A 24,851-nucleotide genomic window follows, 5' to 3' on the forward strand; every position below is an offset into this window, starting at 1 on the left:
TCCATCATCCCAGAAGTTCTCTCCATGCCGTTCCCACCCCCCCTCCCCACTCACTCACCAAAGTGGCCACTGTTCTGGCTTCTGTCACTGTGGATTAGTTTTACCTCTTCCAGGATTTCATGTAAATGTTATCCCCCCAGTAGCCGTGAAGTAAGTAGGAACTCTCGTTGCATCTCATTTCTTTCACTCAGCCTAATGTTCTTGAAGCTCATGTTAGGTGTATCAGAAGTTCTTTTTTATTGCTAAGTAGTTTTCCACTATATGAATAGTCTACAGTTTTTATTTCCCTAATGATGGACTGGTGAGGCGTTATCAATAAAGTTGCCATGAACAGTCTTGTATCAGACTTAGTTGGACATATGCTTTATTTCCCTTGGATCAATGCTTAGAAATTGATTTGACGCAGGGTGACCTGGGTGGTTCAGCTGCCTCTTAAGCATCTGACTCTTGGTTTTGGCTCAGGTCATGATCTCAGGTTTCTGGGATCAGGCCCTTGCCTGGGCTCACTCAGAACAGTCTGCGTGTCCCTCTCCCTCCCCCTCAGCTCCCCTGTTCTGCCCCCAGTGCTCTTGCTCTCATGCTCTCTCTCTCTCAAAGAAATAAATAAAATCTTAAAAAAAGAAATCGATTTCCTGCATCAGAATAAATGTAGGTTTAACTGCTAAAGTTGAATGCTTTTATTAAGAAACTGTCAATTTTCCTATATATATATATATATATATATATAATGTATATGAATATATAGAGAGTGACATGTCTCTTTAAGTTATATACACTATATATGCTGTAAATACATACTCATATTTATTATTAAATATATATTATTGTATTTATATATATTTATAGTGTCTATAGTATATAAGACAATATATAAAAATACATATATAATGACATGTCTCTTCTAGTCCTCAAGTCTTCTGCTAAGCTTTATATATATATGAAATAGATATATAAGGTAGATATTTTTACATACATTTTATGTACAGTGATAAAAATTTATATATAAAGTAATATGTATATACATATTTATATCACTGTAAGAGGTATATATAGGGGTACAAGGTTAAAGAATCTTTAACAAATACAGCTAGTGTGGGCTCCTACTTTGAGAAACAGTGTTCTCAAGGTCACAAGGGGAAGCTCAAAGTATCAGAGGCCCCACTCCACTCAGCAACCTGTTCCTGCCCCAAGGAGTGAAATCCTCTCTGATCCGTGTCAAGTACAAATTAGAGTCCACGTGGGTGTACACTACAACCACTACTGGGGTAGGAGATGTCAGAAAGAGAATTGATGCTATGAGTATCATTAGTTAAACATTTACGATTCCTTGACACTATGCTAAACACTTCTGATGTGTAGTTATTGCTATTTTATTTAAGACTTATAACAATCCAAGTGGCTATCATTTTCACATTTTAAAGATGAAGAAATCAAGTTGACGGAGATTAATAGTGTTGAAATAAATTTCTAGGCTCAAGGTGGAGCCACTCCTGCCCAAAGTGCCTCTTTTTTGGTTCCTGGACCCAATTCCAATGTGTGTGTGTGGGGGGGGTGTTTCCTCCCATACACAACACCAAGCAATTTTCAGATACCAGCAGGGTGTCCAAGAATCCAACTCAATTCTAACACTATCTATCCCAAGATAGCATCAGATTTCCCAAGGTTATAGGTTCAGCCTTACAAGACTGCCCCCCGTACCCCATTTCAGAGACCAGTCCCAAGCCCCAGGCTGCTGCTCCCTGTGCTTCTGACCAAACAGCAACAGATGGGACGTTCCAATGACTCCTTCCTTAGGTTCTTTCAGTTTGCTACGTGGGTCACAGAACTCAGAGGAACACTAACTTGTGTTCACTGGCTTAGTAAAAGATATGATAAAGGAGACAATCAACAGCCAGATAAGCGATACAGAGGGAGAGGTATGGGGAAAGGGCTAGGAGCTTCCACACCCTTTCCAGGTGTCCCGCTCTCCCCACATCGTCACATGTTCACCAACTGGAAGGTCTCAGAACTTAGTCCATTTGGGTTCTTCTGGCGGGTTCATAACATGGTCATCATTGACTAAATCACTGGTCACTGACTGATTCAACCTCTAGCTCCTCTCCCTTCCCCAGAGTTCAGGGGCATCTGAATGACTAAGTATATATTTCTTACAAGTCACGATATCATAGTGCCACATCAACAACCAAAAATTAGATAACTTTCCTGTCCAGGTAAATCCTCTGCTTGATCTGAAATGCAGTGTATCAGGTCAGCCAACCTCCAAATGCCAAGCCAACTCTAGACATTTTCACCCCAAATGAGGTTGACTCTGTGGCCTCAGCCAACCATACATTTTCTATTTTTCTCTTCCTCATCCTTCTTTTTTTAAAAAGACTTTATTTATTTACTGGACAGAGAGAGAGCACAAGCAGGAGGAGTGGCAGAGGGAGAGGGAGAGCCCGGCTCCCCACTGAGCAGGGAGCCTGACGCGGGGCTCAATCCCAGGACCCCGGGATCATGACCTGAGCCAAAGGTAGACACTTAACCAACTGAACCACCCAGGCACCCTTCTTTTTTTTTTTATTCTTTATCCTATAAAACCTTTCTAACTTCTGTCCCATTTTGCAGTTCTCTGAAAGGAGACTGTCAACTTCATGAAGTACTAAGTAAAGCTTATTTGTAATACCTAAATTGTCTTCTTTAATATTTTTTTAAAAGATTTATTTATTTATTAGACAGAGAGAGAGAGAGACAGTGAGAGAGGGAACACAAGGTGGGGGAGTGGGCGAGGGAGAAGCAGGCTTTCCACAGAGCAGGGAGCCCGATGCGGGCTTGATCCCAGGACCCTGGGATCATGACCCGAGCCAAAGGCAGACGCTTAACAACTGAGCCACCCAGGCACCCCCTTTAATATTTTTTTAATAGAAGTGACTTACTTAAGTTAATTTTACAAAGAACATGCTCTTAACCTTTGAGATAAATTGTTTCTTAAAAACCTAAAGGTTTACTTAATGAAATAACCAAGCCCAATTTTCCTTTTGCCTAAGAGTAAACTCACTTTTGTAAGAAAAATGCATTTATGATAATCCCTCATGCAGGAATCCATGTTTATTCTCATTGAATCTGAAAACAACTCTGAAAGATAGATTTACAAGGGACATTACTTCTTACATTTATAAACAAGGAGACAGAGACTTGGAAGGCTGAAGTCTCACCCGAACATTCGCAGGCGGTCAACACAGGACTAAATGAGATTTTCCCAGCTTGAAGGCCCATTGTCTTTTGACTAGACCATCAGCTATCCTGAGTTTGAATTTCTGCTTCTCCGCCCAGTGGTTATAACTCAACCTCTCAGAATTGCTCTCAGGGTGAAAATGCATAACACATTTGAGAGCACCTCATTCAGGATGGGACAAGACGGTAGAGATGCTCTCGAAACACGAGTGAAATCTGAATCTAAGTGGCTGAAGGACAACGGGACAGAGTAATAGTTAAACAAAATGCTCTCAAATGGGAAGTTCCAGCTTTCCTATTTCCTGATTAAACTAACGATTCACCAGAAAACCTTTCTTCAATTTAGTTTGGAAACTTTTTTTAGTAATTTTTTTAATTTTTTATTAACATATAATATATTATTTGCCCCAGGGGTACAGGTCTGTGAATCATCAGGCTTCCATACGTCCCAGCACTCACCATAGCACATACCCTCCTCAATGTCCATAACCTCACCACCCTCTCCCTACCCCTCCCCGGCAACCCTCAGTTTGTTTTGTGAGATTAAGAGTCTCTTATGGTTTGTCTCCCTCCTCATCCCATCTTGTTTCATTTTTTTCCTTCCCTACCCCCTTGGAAATTTTTTTATTTGAGACTTATTCTTATTGATTTTAATGAGTCTTCTATCTTTCTGCCCTAAGTCATCAACTTCAGTGCATTCTTTTTCTTCAAAGCTTGAAGCTTTAGCTTGGTGTTTCTGAGGATTAATAATTCTGAATTCTGCTGCCCAAAATTATTTATGAAGAATACATAAGTACACAGGCCCCAAGGTTCATCTTTTTTAAAAACAAATCTCTGAAATTTGTTTGCTTGCTCAGATCAACTTTCTTCATATGCTTTAAAACAAGAACAACAAAAAAATACAAGCAATTAATGGTTTGGTTTGGCTGGTTTCATATGATTAGTTAAGGCTTTACTGTACTTAACAGATAGAGGACAAAGGGTAACATTTCAAGAAATGGTTCGCTGACATTACATGTGTTTTAACTTGGAAGATCCTGTTCTGAATTTTAACGTGTTCAGATTCCCAGCCTTGAATTAAGTTGTTTCGAAAGCTCAGAGTAAATGTTTGCAATGGCAAAACCCACCTAAGAGACTATGCAGTACTTTGACTTTGGAAAGCAAACTAATTGATTTGGGATCTAAAACCTCAAAGTTTCACTTGCATCTATTGTCTATCTGAGTTCTAGGAATCTTCTACCGCTGGGTCCAAAGGCCAGGAATGGTAGATACTGCTTTCTCCATACCCTAACCATACATTGGCTAGACGGCAGGAAAATGTTCTATGCGGATTTAGTGAAAGAAAAGAAGGGAGGGAAGGACAGAAGGAGAGAGGGAGGGAGGAAAAAAGAAAAGAAAATCTTCAAGAAAAAGGAAAGGAAAGAAAATATTGTTTAAAAGTTTTCATGTATAACTTCTAGTACTTGAGATAAAGCTGATTTCTATTATCTTTTAAAGGGAACTCACAAACTAGAGCAGTTATTCTTTTTTTTTTTTTCCAGAATATTAGCTAATCTTTATTGAGAAGTCACGATGGCAGCCACTGTTCTGAGAACTATATATTAACTTATTCAATCCTCAAACAGTAGAGCTGCTACTCTTAAAGTGGAATCCTAAGACCAGCAATGTCCTCTGGGAACTTGTTAGAGATTCAAGTTTTCACTTCCCATCCCAGGTGTACTGAATTAGAAATTCCAGGGGCGGTGCCCAAGACTGTGGTTTTATAAGCCCTCTAGAGGTGATTCTGATGCATCCAAAGGTTTGAGAACTACTGAACCAGATAAAGTTCACATACAGTTAGTCATAAGATCATAAGGAGTGTTAAATCCAAGTTGTGTTAGACCACTGTAAAATTCTGCTGCTTACGCTAGAATAACATTTTCTAGCAGAAATTTCTCCATTTATTGAGTCACAAGCAAAAGGAAGTGCAGGTACTTGGTAACTTAGAAGATGTCAAGTCTAAATGAGGTTAAGGTCAAGAGTACGGTGTCAGGGATCCAATTCTAATCATAAGCCAAAAAGGTAGTAATCAAATGAGCAATCACCAGCGTAACAAAAACAAGTATCTGACAAAAAGGCAAGATTGGAGACTAAAGCTTCTTCAGGGTCATCACAGGTGAATTCCCTGGGCACAGACTTGTGTCCGACAGACTTCCTACGGAGACCTAACTCCCCAGTCCACGTTCTCTTACTCACCCTGGTAGACAAGCCCCAACCCATCTTGACAAATACAGCCCTGCAACCCAAGGTTTGATTTTGCCACAAACCTTCCTGGGAGCCGTTCTGGCTGGAAAAGTCAGTGGCCCTCCTCAGAGGAGTTTATGACCTCTGTGCTTCAGACACGATGTTTTCCACCTGCCCGGAGCCTGAAGTCCCCCAACGGCACTCAATTCACGTATCTGTCAAAATGACTGTGTGTTCTGATTTTACCTAAGCTTCACCAAACTGGATGGTCCCTATGAGAACATATTGTCAACAATATCCTAAACTTCTTACCCCAATCCACATCACAAGTACTCCTCACCACCTGAAAATTCCATGCTGTCCCTACCCATTTCTTATTGGGTATGTCGAGCAATTCACACGCGTATGTGAAATGGGCGTATCTCCTTCCGTCCTGCCAATCCTCTACCACGACCGAAATCTATCCCCACTGTGCTAGATCATGTCTATGAAAATTTTGTTCCCCAAAGTGCCCAGGCTTGCAAACCCTCCAGGTGACTTTTGGGAAGATTTGCATTTAGGGAACATAAGTCTAAAGGTGACAAATGAAGTTCTGGAAGCATTAGAGACAAACCAGTGGTGGAGGGTGGGAAGTGGAAGAGGGGGTAGGAGAAGAAATTGATGGCATCACTAGAGGATGGCATCACTAGAAATAAAGGATGGCATCATTTGAAATAAAGCTTGGAGAATGGAAGAAATTAAGTGAACTGTATAGGAAACTTAGCAGGAATTATAAAGAACACAGAGTTCGAAAAACCAGGAGAAAGTTATGTCATACAAATGGAGAGCTGGAATAGTTTGAAGACAGTTGAAATGATTGGTCAATAAAAGCATTAGGGGGCGCCTGGGTGGCTCAGTCAGTTAAGCATCTGCCTTCAGCTCAGGTCATGATCTCAGGGTCCTGGAACAGAGTCCTGCATTGGGCTCACAGCTGCTTCTCCCTCTCCCTCTGCCTGCGGCTCTCCCTGCCTGTGCTCTGTCCCTCTTGCTCTCTGCCAAATAAATTTTAAAAATCTTAAAAAAAATAAAATAAAACCAGTGGGCTGATTTTATTCAAAAAAATTCAAGGGCTACTACTTTTGGGAAATAGGAAAACTATCAGATTTAATGATAGGTGATTAATCTTGCAAAAGCAATTCTTGAGGAATGGTGGGATGGAGGAGGTAGCAGAAATCAGTGTTTAGTGTAGTGAAAGAGTGGTGGGAGAGAGGACAGTGAGTGCGGTCTACTGTCTCAAGAAGGATGGTGGTGAGGGAAAGGAAGAAAGGGAAAGGCAGAGGAGACTTGAATATAAGAGATATTTGGAAATGTTTCTAGGTAGAGAAGGAAAAACTTTCAAGGAAGGTGGCTGAGGAAGCAAGACAGAGAGGAACATCTCTGCTGCTGGCACCCGGAGAGGAGAGAGGATGGGCGTGGACCTGAGCAAAAGTCCAGAGGTGTTGAGGGAAGCTGAGAGAGTTTGTGCCTGAAAGGCGCAATTAATTTTCTCAGCATTATAAACATTCTGGACAGTCTTGGCACCAATGCACACTGGAAGCTAGGGAGTTGGCGGAAATGATTTTTTAAGACATTAGAACAAAGAAACTAATTGCCTGGCTTAATAAAGCCACAAGGATCTGACAAATATTAAAATGATTAAGAAAGATGGGAGAGAGGAGATGGTTGGGGCAAGGGTGAGAGGAAAGATAAGAAGAGAGAAGAAGAGGGACAGAGAGAGAGACTCAGGGAAAAGAGGGATGGGGCAGGGCTAGGGGAAGAGGCAGAAGAGGAGTAGAGAAAAGAGGAGCTGAAGAGAGAGAATCGGATGCCCTTTCAGAACACTGAATGCTTCGTTTTGTACTTAAATTCCTAGAAAGGGGAACCTAAACAAAGATTTAAACCCTTAAACGTTCTTGTTGACTAGCTGGCTTTCAACCAATGATAAATTCTAAGCCAGAGGTTTGGTGAAAGTTAATGCAAACCAGGGGAAAGATTTTGATCACAGAAGTAAATATATTTCCAGGCTGGAAAGTTGTGGAATATTTCACAGGGGAAATCAGGAAAAATTTTGCTCGTAGCGTCAGTGCATGTTATTTATAAAGGTCAGAGGGGGGGAAAAACATGATAAGATATAATTTTCCTGTCTTCTGACTACAAATAAGGTAAATGCAGTGACTTTGTCACTCTGAGCAGATATGAGACTGTTGCTACATGCAAAGATTTGCTTTTCCTTTTGTGTGTGTTCTAGCCTAAAGCGGCCCCCAGAGGTGATCCTAAATCCATTGACAGCTGCCTTGGATTTCACACTTTGTCCAAGGTGAAGATTGTTCTTGCTGTGATGGCTCTGTGCCCTAGTGGGCAACTGCTTTAATTCTCCCTTCTTCCAGATCTTTAGTGAGAGCTTCTCTGACCTTGGAGAATCCTAGGATTGGGACTCTCCCATCTCCCTGATATTTGGACTTTTGTTCAGTGACTTGTAAAAGTGCTGGGAGCAGTTACAAATGCTGTTTGTATTTGCAAGATGGCCCAGTTCCATGGTTTTAAATACAGGGTTACTAAAATAAGTACTTTCCTAACCAGCAACATATTCTGAACGTATTATTGTGGTAAGGATTGGAGTCAGCATGGTATAGTCAAGGAATCAAACTAGATGGTTGTGGAGTCAGATATATTTAGGTTTGAACCCACTTTCTAGCTTTATGGCCTTGGGCAATTTACTGATGTTCTCTGGGCCTCAGTTTCTGGTGTCCACAAAATGTTATCAATAATAGTATCTAACTCAGAGAGTTATGGTGAGGATATAAACCAAATAAAGGGTTTGAGTGTTACGAAGACTTGAATAGTGCCTCCCCAAAATTCATGTCCACCTGGAAACTCAGAATGTGACCTTACTTGGAAACAGTCTTTGCAGATATGACTGAGTTAAGGTGAGACCATACGGATGAGGGTGGGTCATAAACCAAAGACTGGTGTCCCTATAAGAAGAGGAGAGGATGCACAGAGGAGAAGAGAAGAGCATGTGAAGACAGAGGAATTATCCCCGGGCAGGTCAAGTAATGCCTGGGCCACCAGGAGCTGGAAAAGGCAAAGAAGCATTCTTCCCTAGAGCCTTCAGAGGGAGCATGGTCCTGATATGCTGACTTTGATTTCAGACTACTGATTTCAACCCCCAGAACTGTGAGAGATGTTGTTTTGAGCCTCTAAGTTTGTGGCAATTTGTTAGAACAACCCCAGGGAACTAGTACAAGTATATAGTAAGTGCTCCACACAAATCGCTCAGCATCAGGAGGGTCTTATTCTATGTTCTGGTTCTGGTAATTTACCTTGTGGTCCTTGGATTGGAAACTCAGTTTGATTCTATTTTGCCATCATCAATCCCTCCAGTTCACAAATTCAGCCATTTACTCACTTTTCTTTTTCTCTAGACCTGGGCTAAGGGGCATCCTGCATATTCTCCTGTAAGCTCTACCATTGGCTCCCCACTTAACTGGCTCAGCCAATTCAACTCATTAATCCATTCATTACAGATTAACTAAGCACTATGGACCAGTTTGTCCATTAAGAACTCAGTATGAATGAATTTAAAGAGTCCCTCTTTTCAATAAAATACACTTTCTGTTGAGAGGAGGAAAAAAATGATAAACAAGTAGACAGGTGAACATATAAAATGTCAGATGACGTTGAGTGCTCTGAAAAAAAAGGACGGATGTGAGTATGTAGAGCTGGGGACAGGATACACATCAGTGGGACAGAAACTGTCTTTCTGACAAGGTGGCTTTAATATTGACCTAAGTCAAGAAGGAGAGGAATGAAGCCTCTCTGACATCTGGGAGGTAAAATGAAAGAAGAAATAGAGGCTTACAGCCTTGTAAGCCATGACTTGGGCTTGGCTTTCTGCACTGAATGATGTAAGAAACCATTGGAGGTTCCAGGATAAAGGAGAACATGATCTGCCTTATATTTTCAGAGAACTCTAGCTACTGTTTAAAAAAATGGGTTTTCAGAGGGTAACTTGGAAGGTATGACTGCAGTAATCCCGGGCTAAATGTAATTTCACATTTCTCTCTGACTTTCTTCAGAGCAATGATAAAAGGCAGGTGGAAGTGAGAGCATTCATAAGTTCCTGGAGTCTTGTTTATATCTCGCAGATAAAGCCAACTGGATTTTTTTCCCCCTTAATGAACTGGTGTGATTTTCTAAGAGAACAAAAAACCAAGGAACACTCCAAATATATTATTGAACTAGGAAGACCAAAGGGGAGGATGTCTAGGGGAGAAGAAAGGAGGTGGATTCAATGTGTAGCAATCAGCAGGCTGTGAATGCAGATCTGGTGACTTCTCTCCCCTTCCCTAGCAGCCATGCCCTAGCTCTCAGCTGCTGGAACCCAAAAGGTATCAAGCAATGCTAAGGGGACTCACCTAGTTTATAAAAACTGGGAAGCTTAACTGTGCTTTTCTAAAGTATATTGTCTTAAATATATCTTTAATGTGTTAAAATTATATGATCACATAGCCATTTAGAAAACCTCATACATGAGGTTCCTCCCCCAAAAAAGCACAATAGGCATGGGAGCCCCTGTCTTTTCATTGCTGTTTGCTTCCTGCCCGTGTGCTGGAGCTTTGTCAAGTAATGCTGGCCAGGCATTTCATATGAAGGTGGACCCCCCACCCCCAACCCACCAAGCCAGACCCAACCCTATAAAGATGGCACCTGTGGAAGTGACAAGGCCAAGGCTGAAGATGAATCAGAGCATTTTGGATGGCCTGCTCCTTTGAAACAATGAGGCAAAGAAGGTCACTCTTGTCCAGAGTTGCCAACTCCTTCTTCCTGACAAGCAGTTCAGTATGAAGAGCTTAGCAATTATAAAATAAAATATTCCCAACTCTTTTGTGGGCAAGTTAGGGAGGGAGTTGGGAGGAAGAGAGGTGATGGAGCATGGTTTTTCACACCAGCTCTGTCTTTCATGGATGATTCTCCTTTAACCATGAGAAATTCCTTGGGGAAGCAGGGCTACCAGTACAAGGTCTGAGGTGGTAACCTTTTATGACTCCCTTTGCAAAAAAAAAGAAGGGAAGAAAGAAAGAAAACGGATAGAGAACTGGGGGACTGCTTAGAAACATATGTTCTTCAGGGAGTCTTGTAAGTCTTACTCTAAACTCTGAGCCAACACAGCTGTGAGGGAGCAGAGGTCAAGACTTCACAGAAAGCCAGATGCTGCAGTGAGCATATATTGTTTTACAGACATATGGGTATATGGATCTGTGTGGTGTATAAATATATACAGCGACATGTGTGTGTATACACTGGCAAAACCCCCTCCCCACTTCCCATCCTTTTAGGTAAACTGAAGGAGGAAGGGAGGATTTCCTGTGAAAACAGTCTGTAACCCCGCTCATCTGGTTAATGTGTTTAGCTGGATCTGATGTAACCAAATGAAAAGGAGGAGTAGGAAAAGAAAAATTCGGTGGTAAGACAACTTCACAGAGGGAATGCAGTCTAATTCAATTCAATTCCTAAGTACTATGTCTTATGTTGTTAGTACTATGTGGGATGCAGAAGTAATTAGCAGACTAGTCACCCATTTATAAGCAGTGTGACCTTGGGACTGACTTAACTTCTCTAGGGAGATAACTGTGAGTGGGAGCATCCCCCTATTCTACCCTCTGATACACTGGGTCCTTAACAGAGACACCTACAGTGTGATATGCGGCAAGGAGAAATGGGCTTGGATTTTAGTCCCCACTCTCCACTGGATTGCTGTTCCCAAGCCCATTTCATCTCATCCTGCTTCTTCTTTCCCCAAACTATCCCCAGAAAGAGACGGTTTCCTCCTTGTAAAATAATATGATTGGATTCGCAAGAAGGTCACAAAATCACTGCCTAGAAAAAAGCCGAGTGGGTTCCAAGCACTCCAATAGGGAATGAGGTCCCTCTACATGAGCGGCTACTCATACAGCTACTCTCCACCATGGTCCCACTGCTGTCTTGGGACAATGTGGTCTGCACCAATTTTTCAAGGAAACTCTGCTATCCGTATTCTTACATGAGACTCAACAAGTCTTAAAAAAACTGTATAAGACAAACAAAATACATCTGGCAGCCAATCCTTGCCCACATGCTGCCAGTTTTAACCTCAGGATTGGATGGGTTACAGCATTGCTTTTAGTTCAGCAATGACTGAGTGTATGGCACAGCTCTTCCGAGAGTGCCCACTGTATCTCCTGGCAATTTCTGCCAATCTTTTGGTCCCTGAGCGGGGGCCTGCCAAGGGTTATTCACTCCTTGATCTAAAGTTCTTCTAAAACTAGGCAGGGTAATTTCAAATCCAGGGGCATCGCTAGGCTGCCTCGTGGTATTCACAACTCTAAGTAAGGCAGTAACACTGCCTAGAATTTATAAGAGGACATTTCCTGACCGGCCCTAGAAGTCTTCTCTCAAAATCTCTGTATACCCACTTAAAAGAATTGAAGACTTTAGTTCTGGAGGCTACATGTGCCCAGGAGAGCCCAGGAAACTAGAAATGACTCAGCAGCACTCAGATCCCAGAAGATCCAAACTTTTTCTGCATCAGTATTAAAAAATAAAGAAATCGAACCTACCATTATAGAGCATTTACCACACACCTGACCTGATTCAAGGAGCTTTCACATAACCCAATGCAGGGAAACCACATCTGACATAAGCAAAATCTTGCCACATGAAAGAATGGTCAGGCAGGGGTATACTTAGATATATCAAAGAGGTAGAGATCTCCAAAAGATCTCCTCAATTTTTTTTTCTTTTTTCATTTAGTCCCTACCTATTATATGCCATGCATACTTGCCTTTACACACTTAAAGTCTAGAGAGAAAAAACAGATTTTGAAAAATAAATTTTAAAAAGAAAAACAAACTTAAGCAATAGAATACTGGATTGCAGAGGTAAAAGTTAGTTTCATGGGACACCATGTAATCTAGCTTGAGTATAGGGGATTAGATTAGAACATTCTTTCCACTTTTTTTTTTTTTTTTTTTTTTGGTGCCTCTGTTCCTAAACAGAGAAACTGGCCACCCAGAGAGAGGAGAAACCAAGGCAATTTCCGGTTACTGAGACATGGAGAAACACACAATGGATTAAGAAAGAGAAAAGGTGTCATGAGTTAAGAGTAGAGAGACAAGCATGGTCAAGAGGGAGCGCGGTCTTCTAGGGCATGTCAAGACTTTATTTGAAAGTCAATAGGAAACTGTGAAAGATTTTAAGCAGTTTTTACTTTGTGATTTATTTCTTTTTACTCTGAGGAGATGTTCTCCATCATCTCAGTGAGAGAGAGGAGTGATTTGGTCAAGGATAATGACAATAAAAATGGAAAGAAGTGAGTGAATTTGAGAAATAGTGAGATTTGCATTTTTTATATCAAAAGAAAACAATGCAAACCATAGCATATGTTTTACAAAGTGGGCAGTTTGGTTTCTTGTACTATCATATTTCACATTCTTCCATATTTCCAGTACACAATGTCCCCCCTATGGAATATTAAACATCTTAGTGGAGGTATGGTTATGGATGTTAACATCTGATGGCCTGTTCAGACTATTCTATATTTAAGGACATTTTCTGCAGACTTCCCCAATCCCCCATTTTCTTTTTCTTTTCTTTTCATTTTCTTTTCTTTCTTTCTTCCTTTCTTCTTCTTCTTTTTTTTTTTTTTTTTTTTTGACCTCCCTAGCTACCAATTAACTAGAACCCCTGAAGTAAAAAAACTGAAGTGAGGGAGAGGTCCTTTTCCCTTTTCATTATACTTGGTTCAACATCAACAGTTTGGGTCCAATATCTTACAAAGTTTAATGGTTCATTTTAATTTACTTACAACATTGCCAGTAGGGCCCAAAGTGAATATAATTTTGGTGAAAGTCAGGAGACAAACTAAAGAGACAGACTTTTTTTTTCCATAATGAGAATCACCCCTCTACTCCAATGCCCACCTCTCTGCTTCAGAGTCATGCTTAGCTTACTCGTTCCTTAGGATGAGTTGTTCCTATGAGAGCTCTCAGTTATTTATGAATATAAGATTTTTGGTAACACTGCCTACTTCCTAGTTACCTCTGATCCTTAGCAGGGTTCATGAGGTAGCCTCAAATGGAGTCTCTATTACTTAGGCATGTGACAGTTAGAAACCTTATCTATTTTTAATACATATGCCTGAAGAAAGATATTACATTTATATAATCAAGCTGAGTGTTGCATTTTATATTGTTTTACATTGTAGGAGAAAAACTGTGAAAATTTTTGAAACAAATAAAAAAGATTACTGTCTGACTCAGCTTTCAGATTATCTCAATCTTTTATTGTCCCATACATTATGGAGAACTGATAATAAAGCCAAAGGACCGTTTGTTGTCCATCAAAATGGGAATTGTGTCCAGTGATGTGCAACTAATTATTGCCCTATGAGACAAACCATAAGAAACTCTTAATCTCGGGAAACAAACTGAGGGTTGCCGGAGGGAAGGGGGTGGGAGGGATGGGGTGGCTGGGTGATGGACACTGGGGAGAGTGTGTGCTACGGTGAGTGCTGGAATTGTGTAAGACTGATGAATCACGGACCTGTATCCCTGAAAAAAGAAATACATTATATGTTAGTAAAAAAAAATTATTGCCCTATGGATATTGAACAATTTTATCAGTTTTGCATCTATTTGCAATTTTTCTTCAGTATTTTGGATGTTTATATATTTGTTGGTTCTTTGGATTCATCTTTGGGCCGGTGGTAACATTTTATTAGTTAAAAAGTTAAAATCTGTGACCCATTTTTATTTTATATATGTATGTGAATCATTGTTTTACCATTGAAAATTATCCTTCAACAGTGACTGTCCCTATGTACTTCTTGTTACCACTGCATAATGCTGACTTTGATTTGAACTCCAAATATTTTATAGTATCAAGCCAAAACCTAACAAAACAAAAGATCCAAGGGACAGTATCATATATGGCAAAGAGTTCAGGGTAACTCTATTCCAGTATATGGTTGAGTTTAATTTGTTGTGAATCTATTTGCTACCCCCTGCCCCCAAATATGTACAAAGGGCAGGCAGTAAATATATTTGGTTTTGGTGTCCATGTGATCTTGCTTCAACTACCCAACTCTGCCATTATAGCACAAAAGAAGCCATAGACAATATGTAAAGAAATGAGCAGAACCTGGTCCAATAAAACTTCATTACAAAAACAGATAGTGAGCTGTGTTGGGGATAAACCTGCTCTAGGGTACCTATTTCTTGAATTTCATGCTTGAAGAATAAATACTACTGCCTTTGCAGTTGGGAAGTCTTCAATATACTTTGGAGGAAGAGAGTGAAACATTCCCAGTTTTACAAACTCCTCTAAAGAGTACGGTGATGTAGGAAATGAAAGTAGATGACTGTGAGATCTCCTTCCCAGTCCCCTTCCTTTTCCCCTCCCCCTCCTCCTCCTCCTTTAGCATGGCGCTCATTCCTATCACACAATGACACTCTTTTCTTTCAACCTAAAATGCCCTGTTTCATTATGACCATGAACTAGTAAGAGATAAGAGGTAGTAAGTGTTCTCTCTCTCCTTTATTATAAACAGATATTGGCCTGCACCCAGCAATCGGTGTCACCCATACTATAAATTGAACATCCATTAGAAAAAAGAGGAGCAAAGTAAAAGGAGGAAGAAGAAACATACCACACAATTATAAATTTCTGAATAAAGCCACCTCTGTTTTTATGCCTTAGAGACATAATACAATGAGTATTTTGTATGTTATCTCTGCAGTCCTTATTGTCAGGTACATGTTCCTTTAACATGGTTGTGATGATACTTTACATATTATTTTGTATATTTTTTCTACTAACAAGTATTTCCCATATTATAAACCATCATATAACTTTATTTTATTTTTGATATAATAATAAAACAAAACACAGGATAATTATAAAGATAATATACTCAAAATTATCCATTGTATAATTTTAAATGATATAATGTCCCTATTAGGTGGGTATAAGTTATTTACTCTTCACTTATTCCTGAGTATTAAAGTTTTTATCACTTTTTAATTATCACAATATTGAAATGAATATATTAGTATTCATTTTCATATTGTCTTTAATAGTTGAAAGTGGAGTCTCAGCCATTGAATTACTAAAACCAAGGGTATAAATATCCCAAGATTATATGAACCACCAAAGATAAATATATGGTACACAGTTCTGCAATAGGGAAATCCAACTTTTTAAAAATACATTACAAATAATTATGGACCTAGGGAGAAAAGTACAGAAAAATATGAAATGAAAGTGTTCTTTCTTCCTGACCACTAGTCGTAACCAAACGATAATGAGTCTTAACAATTTGTTGGACTGCTTTACAGGAATTTTACTTTGTATTTTTTTTTAGGAATTTAAATGTTCATAGAAATATATATACAACATCCTTTTAAAAACCCCAATAAGATGTGGTATACAAACAGTTTTTACACACTGATTAAATCATTAAGACATTAAGTACTCTCCTGTTGAAAGAAATTCAGGTGAATGCCAGCTTTTCGCCATTACAACAATGCTGCAATGAAAACCTCTGTTTACACTCCTTAGAAGATTCAACACAATACAGCTGGACCATAAATTCCTAAAAGTCCTTTGCTTGGTCCAATTTAAGAGCAGTCGCCAAGCCACCCTCTAGGTTGGTTGCACCAGTCTACGTCCTAGGGGAGATATCTTAAATCATTTCAACAAAACAGTGTTTATTGAGTCTCTGATCTGTGCAAGTTATTTTTTGCTAGGCACAGGGAACACAAAGAATGAATAGGATGTGGTCCCTGGGCCACAAAACCAGGCTACAGGCGCGCTATGGCCTACAGGCCAACTCCAGCCTGTCTCCTGTGTTCATAAATGTTGTTGCATACAGAAATGAGACCCATATAGAACTTCTGACCTTCATAACATAATAAATTTCTTTGTTTTGAGCCACTAAGTTTGTGCCAATAAGCTACACCAGCGATAGGAAACTAATGGAGAAAATCAAGAGAAATAATGGAACAGTTACTGCTATTCTCCTTATAGCTGAGTTGCACGTGTGTTAAGGGACCCTATGGCCTATGCCGTTATGTGGGAGGAAAAACTCTCCCAGCTTGGGATATCATGTATTGTACTTTAGCACTCGGCAAACTTGCTTTATCTTTCAAGGGAACCTCTCCACAATTCTTGCAAAATGGATCGAGCTGCTTGCTTTGAAATTTAAACTGCTTCTAGGGAAGGGGGCCTCTTCTGACACAGTCAACCTCATTCTGTTGAAGGTTTAGAACAGTTTTCCAAGCCACAGGTACGACCCAGGAGAAATGGGAATGCCCACTATAAAACTGTTTGGAATGCCATCAACCCTCTTTATGAGGCTGGGTGATTTCTCTTTACTCATAAAGCAGAATGCGGAAACTATCTCAAATGAATATATGAGAGCTACGGAGAAGCCAACTTCTGGGTTTGCCTTTTGTAAAGGAATATTTCATTGACATAAATGTCTGGTTTTCTTCTGGAGAGACAAAGTGGAGAGGCAATGGCTAATACCAGAATGCCTGAAATAGCTGTTCATTTGGTTGAAAACAGAAGATAAACCTCAAATTGCCCTCTGGCAGTCCGAGCTCCAAGTTGTTGCTAACATTAAATGAAAGAGGGGTGTCTGGGGGGTTCAGCTGGTTAAGCATCTGACTCTTGACTTTGATTTAGGTCATGATCTCAAAGTCACGAGATGGAGCCTCACATCAGGCTCTGTGCTGGGCGCGGAGCCTGCTTAAGATCCTCTCTCTCCTTATCCCTCTGCCCCCTACTCACATTCTCTCTGTCAAAAGAAAGAAAGAAGCAATGCAAGATATTTCTTACATTGTATTCTTGAAAAAATATCCATGTGAAGTACCACACTGAGTACTGATTTGAGTCCTAATTGATTTGAGTCCAAACTGTCTCTGAGAAAGAGCTTCTTGATCTAGCCATTGGTACACTTTTTATACATAGACATACATCTTTTATCTATTTGTAGGGTCCAACCAATTCACTTAATGGCTGAATTTTGACTTAGAGTGTCTATTTTGGCTAATAAAAATAAAAGAATATTAACTTTTTCTTCTTGCATTCCTGCTACAAAAATGCGTGTTCTCCCTGAAGTGTACTTTTGGACAAGTCAGAAGGTGTGGGGAATAAAAGCACAAAGAATAACACTTTCAGAGACTTTCTTGCTATCCACGTAGTTTGAGCGCAGATCTTCCCTGGCAGACCCAGCTATCAATACCACCACAATTACCACCCTTAAAGGAATGTATTTCACTCTCATTCCTTTCTTGAAAATATCTGCCCCAGTCCTAACACCTTCCTCAACGCCCTATAACCCACAACCTTCCCTCCATAAAATGGTCACCCTATCTGTTATCTAGGGTTGAGGCACCCCAAATAGGAATGTGTTCCCTAAGGCAATGTCTCAGGATTCCAGCAGTTCTATTATCCTCAAACTACTGAATTTGTATAATGTATGTTTACATTTGCACTGCTCCTGAGATAACTAGGCACCTACTTTGTTTAAGTTCATTCACACATCCTATTGTAAAGGGTCCTAAATGTGTTCTGTAACTACTTATATAATATGGCTCTCCAGTCTCCAAGTATTTCTCACCATGTCAAAAATAGAGGGTTTTTACTATTCTTTATTCATCTGCCATTTGCACAGTCCAATGTAGCAGAGGACAGGAAGATAAGGTTCTCTCTCTACTTGAGTCCAATAACTCATTAAAACCTACCACAGGTCTGAAACATTTAACTGTGTAATATATTTTAGTTGTGAGCCTTGCCCATGGTAGATGTGCAGTAAATGTTCTCTTTATTTCATCCTATTTTATAAATTCTTTAAAGTGAGAAAAAGAGCTTCAGTGTCTTCTCCATATGACTTTTTAGTTGTAGGACATCCTCACCTCTAGGTAGTAGCATAACACAAATACAATGGAGGTTCATTTCTTAATCATGTAAGAGTAGGTAACTGACTTTGGTGGGTAGGTAATATTCCGCAAGATTCAAAGGCGTACAATTATTCCATCCTGAGACTAAGTTGTCTGACAGGGCCTCAGATTCTATTGCATTCCCTAGGCAGGTGGAAAAGAGCAGGTGGAAAAGGAATATCCACATCTCAATTGACTTGGCCTGAGCCATGGCCCATTTCTTCAATTCCCTCCTCTTGCCAAGAACCTGGCATCACGTAGATGCAAGGAAGACTGGAGAATCCTGTTCCTGGATGTACAGCCACTTCCTGGCCACAATACTAAATATTGCAGCCAAGGGCCAGATCATTGGTGATCAGTTAGTCTCTGCCATAGAATTCAACCTACATTTGATATAAGTATATTTATGTATATGCACATAACCCCACATTTCACATAGGGTCTTTTTCCACCATATCTTTTCCACTGCATATCACAATGGCAAAAAAAGCAATGTGTTTTATTTTACAGGCAGCATATAAAACCTTGAAGCTCATCCAAATCTATAATTATCTGATAAGCCCTTTTCCTCAATTCAGGATACAAAATATGTTCACATCTGTTGTAGATTCAATTACTGGCCTTGATTCTTCATGCCTTTGCCATATAGCTTTTTGTTCCTGGGAGGAATATATTTTTCTGCTTCTTCCCTTTGAGCACAGCCATGTAACTTCTTTGGCAAATAGGATGTTACAAAATATGACACAAGCAAAGGCTTAAAATGTACATGTGCATTTGAATATTGTCTCTGACACCACCATTTAAAGAACATGCCACAGCTCGCCTGAGGGTCCAAGAAGGCTGAGAGACACGTAGAGCAGAGCTGCCACAGCTGCCACAGAGTTCTTCAGGGAGTAGAATAGCCTGGCTGAGCTCAGCCCCAATCAGCTGTACTCTAGTGAGCTCATAAATCTGGGAGGATGCTGATTGCTAAATGCTACTGAAATACCATGCTTATTTGTTACACAACATTATTGTGGCAATGGCTAACTGATACAATGTATTTCAGTCTTCAAATTTTTGCTCAAGAGCCAATATTCACATATTATCACAAAAATCAATGGGGCATCTGGGTGGCTCAGTCAGTCAAGTGGCTGCCTTCAGCTCAGGTCATGATCCCAGCGTCCCAGGATCCAGCCGGCTTCAGATTTCCTGCTCAGCCAGGAGCTTGCTTCTCCCTCTCCCACTCCTCCTGCTTGTGCACTCAAATAAACAAATAAAATCTTTTTTAAAAAGTCACTTTTCCACCTTTCTGGAGGCATCCTCCACCCTGAATTCTCCAAGAACAGCTGGTTAGTTTAAATTGTTTGAGGTGATTGCTTAGGTGTTTTTTTTGTTGTTGTTGTTGTTGTTGTTGTAAAGATTTTATTTATTTGAGAGAGAGAGAGAGAGAGAGAGCATGAAAGGGGTGAGGGGCAGAGGGAGAAGCCGGCTCCCTGATGAGCAGAGGGCCTGATGTGGGACTTGATCCTGGGACTCCAGGATCATGACCTGAGCCGAAGGCAGCTGCTTAACCAACTGAGCCACCCAGGTGCCCCTTAGGTGTTCTTTCAAATGCAGGTAATGAGAGAAGTGGAGAGTGAGAATCAGTCCACTATTCCTAATGCTGCTTGCTGTCATTAGATGTTGCTATTGAAGACTGCCCAGCATGATCCTATAAATCTCTGTGATAGGGGGCCCCTGGGTGGCTCAGATGGTTAAACATCTCCTTCAGCTCAGGTCATGATCTCTAGGTCCTGGGATGGAGCCCCATGTCAGGCTCCCAGCTCAGCGGGGAGCCTGCTTCTCCCTCTGCCTCTCCCCCTGTTTTTGCTCTCTCGGTCTCTCTCTCAAATGAGTAAATAAAATCTTGACAAAAGTCTTTGTGATATCATTGTTGGTGTGGATTCCTGAACTAACCATAAGATTCTTGAGGTTTGGGTTTTAAGAGTATTAACTTTTATTCGTACCTATCTTTTTAGCCATTGTCCTCTCCAATCATATCCTCCAGGTCAATGTGGCTACAATTTCAACATGTTGTGTTATAATTGGCATGCTTCCAAAACATGTGAACCCATGTTTGAGACCAGTGAAGATTCCTGATGCTCTCTTTGGGCATTTTCCACCAGCCAAGTCCATTCCCAACCAAAGAGTTTCTCATAATGGGAAAGATCAAAGCAAAGGAGATGCCAGTGTTCATCTCCTCAAAGTCATTGTCCTCTCTGCACATTTCATCCTACTCTCTCCAAAGTCCAGCTCTGATAAGGAAACAGCATTTTGAGAATTGTATTTTTTAGACTACAGAAGTTTTATTATGCCCTTTCTGTAATGCATTTATATATCTGCTCCCACTCCAGTGACTGTTACATACTAATAAATCAGCTCTATGTTAATGTGTTACCTCCATGAACAAAGGGCTGGCTAGTGCAATTTATAAAATTATACCCCATCTTCCATCAAATTATATCTAGTATTCTGCTTCAAATATTAGTTAAGGGAAAACCACTCAGGAGAAAGAGCTGTAACACGCGGGACTTAGGGTTTACAGAATGTAAGGGCTTAAGTTATCACACAGCTCACTAACTATCAGCCAAAGTCAATCCTCAGCCAAGGAGCTTGCAGACAGATTTAGTTGAGCCAGAAAATGTCTTTAGGTAGGATATGTGTTATTAGTTTTAATCCCTGTCTTGCCCAGTTGCCTTATAGCAGACAGCTTCTCAATCTAGTAGTATCTCCTTTCCTTCATCCATATATATCAAAAGAAATTTGAATTCAGGATCTCTGTTAGGGCTCATTTCACAGATGGGGAAAGTGAAGTCCAACTTAATGATGTGGTTTATTTGATGACTGGTGGAGTCGGAGGTGGAATCTCAGCCTCAGGACCTTGAGCCTTGGGCCATCTACTGGGATTCAGAACTCATCCACACTGAAAAATAAATTGGCAAGAGGTGAGCTCAGAAGCCATTATTCTCATCCCAAGGCAAAAATCAGTGCATCCAGGTGTCAGGCAGGCCAGAGTGCAAGAATGATGGAATAGCGATGGCCAGAATAAGGGAGAACAGGCCAATGGAAAGAGAAACAAGATTCCTACTTCCTCCTCCAGGACTGAACAGCTGCTGAGGGATGGTAAATGTTTCCTTTTTGGAGTTAACTCTGAATGAACTAAAGGTGCCAAGAATATAGATGAAAGGAAAAACATGTCAACATCAAGACTGACTCTCTTTGCCCAAGTAAAACAGATGGCTGGAAAAAAGTCAAAGAGGCTGGGTTGAAAACTAAATGGGTGGTCCCAGGGGAGGCTGAGATGTTGTCTTATTGACTAGTCCAAGCCTTGGAAAATAATCCACAATTAAACCAAATTAATTCAGATTGCCCTTCCTCCAGGCCGCTAGCAGACGGGCTGAATGAAGACCTAGGGAAAGAGATTGTTAGTGGAGCCTGTAACTTGAAAGAAAGTAAGAAGAATAAGAATGTGCTAAGGGAAATGAGAACAAGAAACCTAGAATAACTTGTATCAGTGATTCCTGTTTGATAAGAGAAAAAGGAAAAATTCCCATCATTAGCCATGAACCTAGTGGAAAGGGGAAAAAGAAGAAGAATTATTAAATACATGAACTTGAGAAAGTTGTCTCAAGTAAGAGGCTGTTTAGGATAAGTGATATGGAAACATTTTATCGATTAGAGGCTATTGTTATATAGAAAGCATAGAGATAGAAGTTAGAGAACAGCATCTCAAAGAAGCTATAATTCCTTTGCAAAACTTTCCCTGATCTTTCCACCGTCTGAATCCAAAGCAAAATTGATCAAACTGTCATCTGTGACACCACTGTTGCTTATAACATATAAATATTTATCATAATACATAATTTACTACACAGGATAAACTATATGATTATTTGCATATTAAAATAGACCCACTCACTTCTAAAAATTTACATTCAAGAGGAGGAAGACAGACAATAAATCAATAAACAGATGAACATATAAAATGTAGCAGATTATTATAAATGCATTGAGGCAGACTAAAGGTAGATTTTGAATAGAAATAATATTCTATGACTACTCTGTATGCCCTACTGAGAACAGATGCCAGAGAGAGAAAGAGATAGAGAGGCAGAGAGAAAGAGAGATAGAAAAATACAGACAGATGCTGACAGACCAGTTTAGGAAAATATTTTGAAAGATAGTGGTAGCTTGGACCATGTTGACAGTGGACATAGTGAGAAGTGGTTGGATATTTTAAAAGTATATTTTGATGAATGGACAATGAGATTTGAATGTGGGTTATAAGAAATAGAGAGTTGTCAAGAATCCTTAGATAGTGAGTTAGTCTAGGAAGATGGTTGAATGGAGTGGCCAATTACTAAGCAGAAAAATGTGGCTAGACCAGGTTTGTGAGTGAGAGGAAACACAATAATTAACTGTCTTCTTGTCAGCTTCCTGCACTATACTGTGGAGTCCTCCATGACAGAAGTTTTGCCTTCTTTCTCTTCATGTCTGTAATACCTAACCCAATGTTTGACATAAAGGTGCTCATCCACTTTCTTTGTGCCTAAGGAATGAATGAATGACTTGGAAACATGCAGTAATATTTTTATTTCTTGAATTTCACGATACTGTGAGCTCTTACTGGAGGCATACATTTTATTTAGTCACCACTGAATCCCCAGCATCTAAAACAAAGCCAACACAAAATGTTGTTGAATAAACAGATTCTTGTTCTGTTCTTCCTACTGATATTTCTAGTCTCTGTATCTGGTTTTGGTTAAACTGAAGGAAATAAAAAAGGAAATTAATATGTGTGTGTTGGCATGTATTTTATCACTTAATTGATAAAAAGTTGCTTTGGAAAACAAATTTTATATTTCTTATTACCAACTGATAGTCATTAATACTGGCAAATCTAACGGTTTCAAATATCAAAATCTCTCCCTGAACTTTTGGCCATTACATGTCCTTTTCCCATTTTACTAGAATTTCATTTAGAAAGTCACTAGAATGTCAGGGAATGCTTCCAAGCACTCAACGTGTTCTTGTGGTTTAAAAGAACAGATATCTGGCTCTGTATTTAAATCTTATTAAGATGCTAAACAAATTATTAAACTGATTCGAATTTTCTATAGTTTAAAAATCACTTTTAAACATCCATCTTTGTCCTGGACAATTGCCAAAGCTAGCAAATGCATCTCAGCTGGGGAACAAGCTGCCACTTCTTCCTTCAGATCCTCTTTCAACACTGGAGATTGGCTCACACATGGCAAGGGGCTAAAAGTCAGACCTGTCCTTGAATCTTCCCTTTGTCATAGGACAGATTTTCTAAATTGCCTCTTTCGGAACACCACAACAATCTGTGAAAATAAGTTTTGGAAATTGTAGTCTACTCCCTCAGAGAGATTAATAATACATGTAATGCCTTAAAAGAAATGTCGCACTGTAACGTTTTTAATTCCAGTGCTTCTAAAGCCCACAGGGCTACAGAATGCTGGGATAAAGAAGCATCATTAGTAGTTTGTGAGAAATTTGGGTTCCATAGTTCAGTTTTGTGGATGCTCTTCCAGAAACTGAGGCTGAGATAGTTAGAAGACCTTCCTTTCTCAGTAGTGCAACTTTTCTGGGCTTCTTCCTTTAAGTAACTCTGCTGGAGAAAATGAGGACCCTGGGTTAGGCAGTGGTCTCTGCCACCCACAGAATGGGACAGCCAGAAAAAAGCCTTGGTTTGAAAGATGTTTCCAGATTTTGTCTTAGCTCTGTCCCTTGCCATTTATGTGATTTTTTTTTAAGTTCTTTTATATTATCTGAGTCTCAAGGTTCACATTTTAAAAACGAGGAGTGGTAAGTTATACCCTACTTATCATGCATGTCTGCCATGAGAATTAAGTGTATGTTACAGAAATTTATAAAGTGCTGCAGATTAAACAAATGAAAAGCATAATTGCAAAATTTCCAGAAGGAGTTTTTTTCTTTACCAACACTGTTCAGGAGAAACATAGTGGAAGCCAAATGTGTAATTTAAGTTTTCAAATAGCTACATTTCAAAAGTAGAAAGATGGGGTGAAATTAAGTTTAGCAATGTACTTTATTTAATCTAACATACCTATAAACATTAATAAAATATGCAATATAATCAATTTAAAAATAATGAGATATTTTACATGCTGACTTTTTTGTCAAGTCTTTGAAATCCAATGTGTGTTTCATAGTTATAGCATATGTCAATTCAGACTGGCCACATTTCAACTGCTCACTAATACATTTTGCTAGTGTGACTATTAGCACAACTTGATACCAAATTTTTATCTGCAGAGTCAGTGATTTTGTTCTCGTTGATTCCAGAGTAATAGTTTTTACATTACTATAATCCACATTCTGGAAGCTTTATATGAGAATCCATTTTCT

The sequence above is a fragment of the Martes martes genome (assembly GCF_963455335.1).
Source record: "Martes martes genome assembly, chromosome: 4".
Taxonomy (NCBI): domain Eukaryota; kingdom Metazoa; phylum Chordata; class Mammalia; order Carnivora; family Mustelidae; genus Martes; species Martes martes.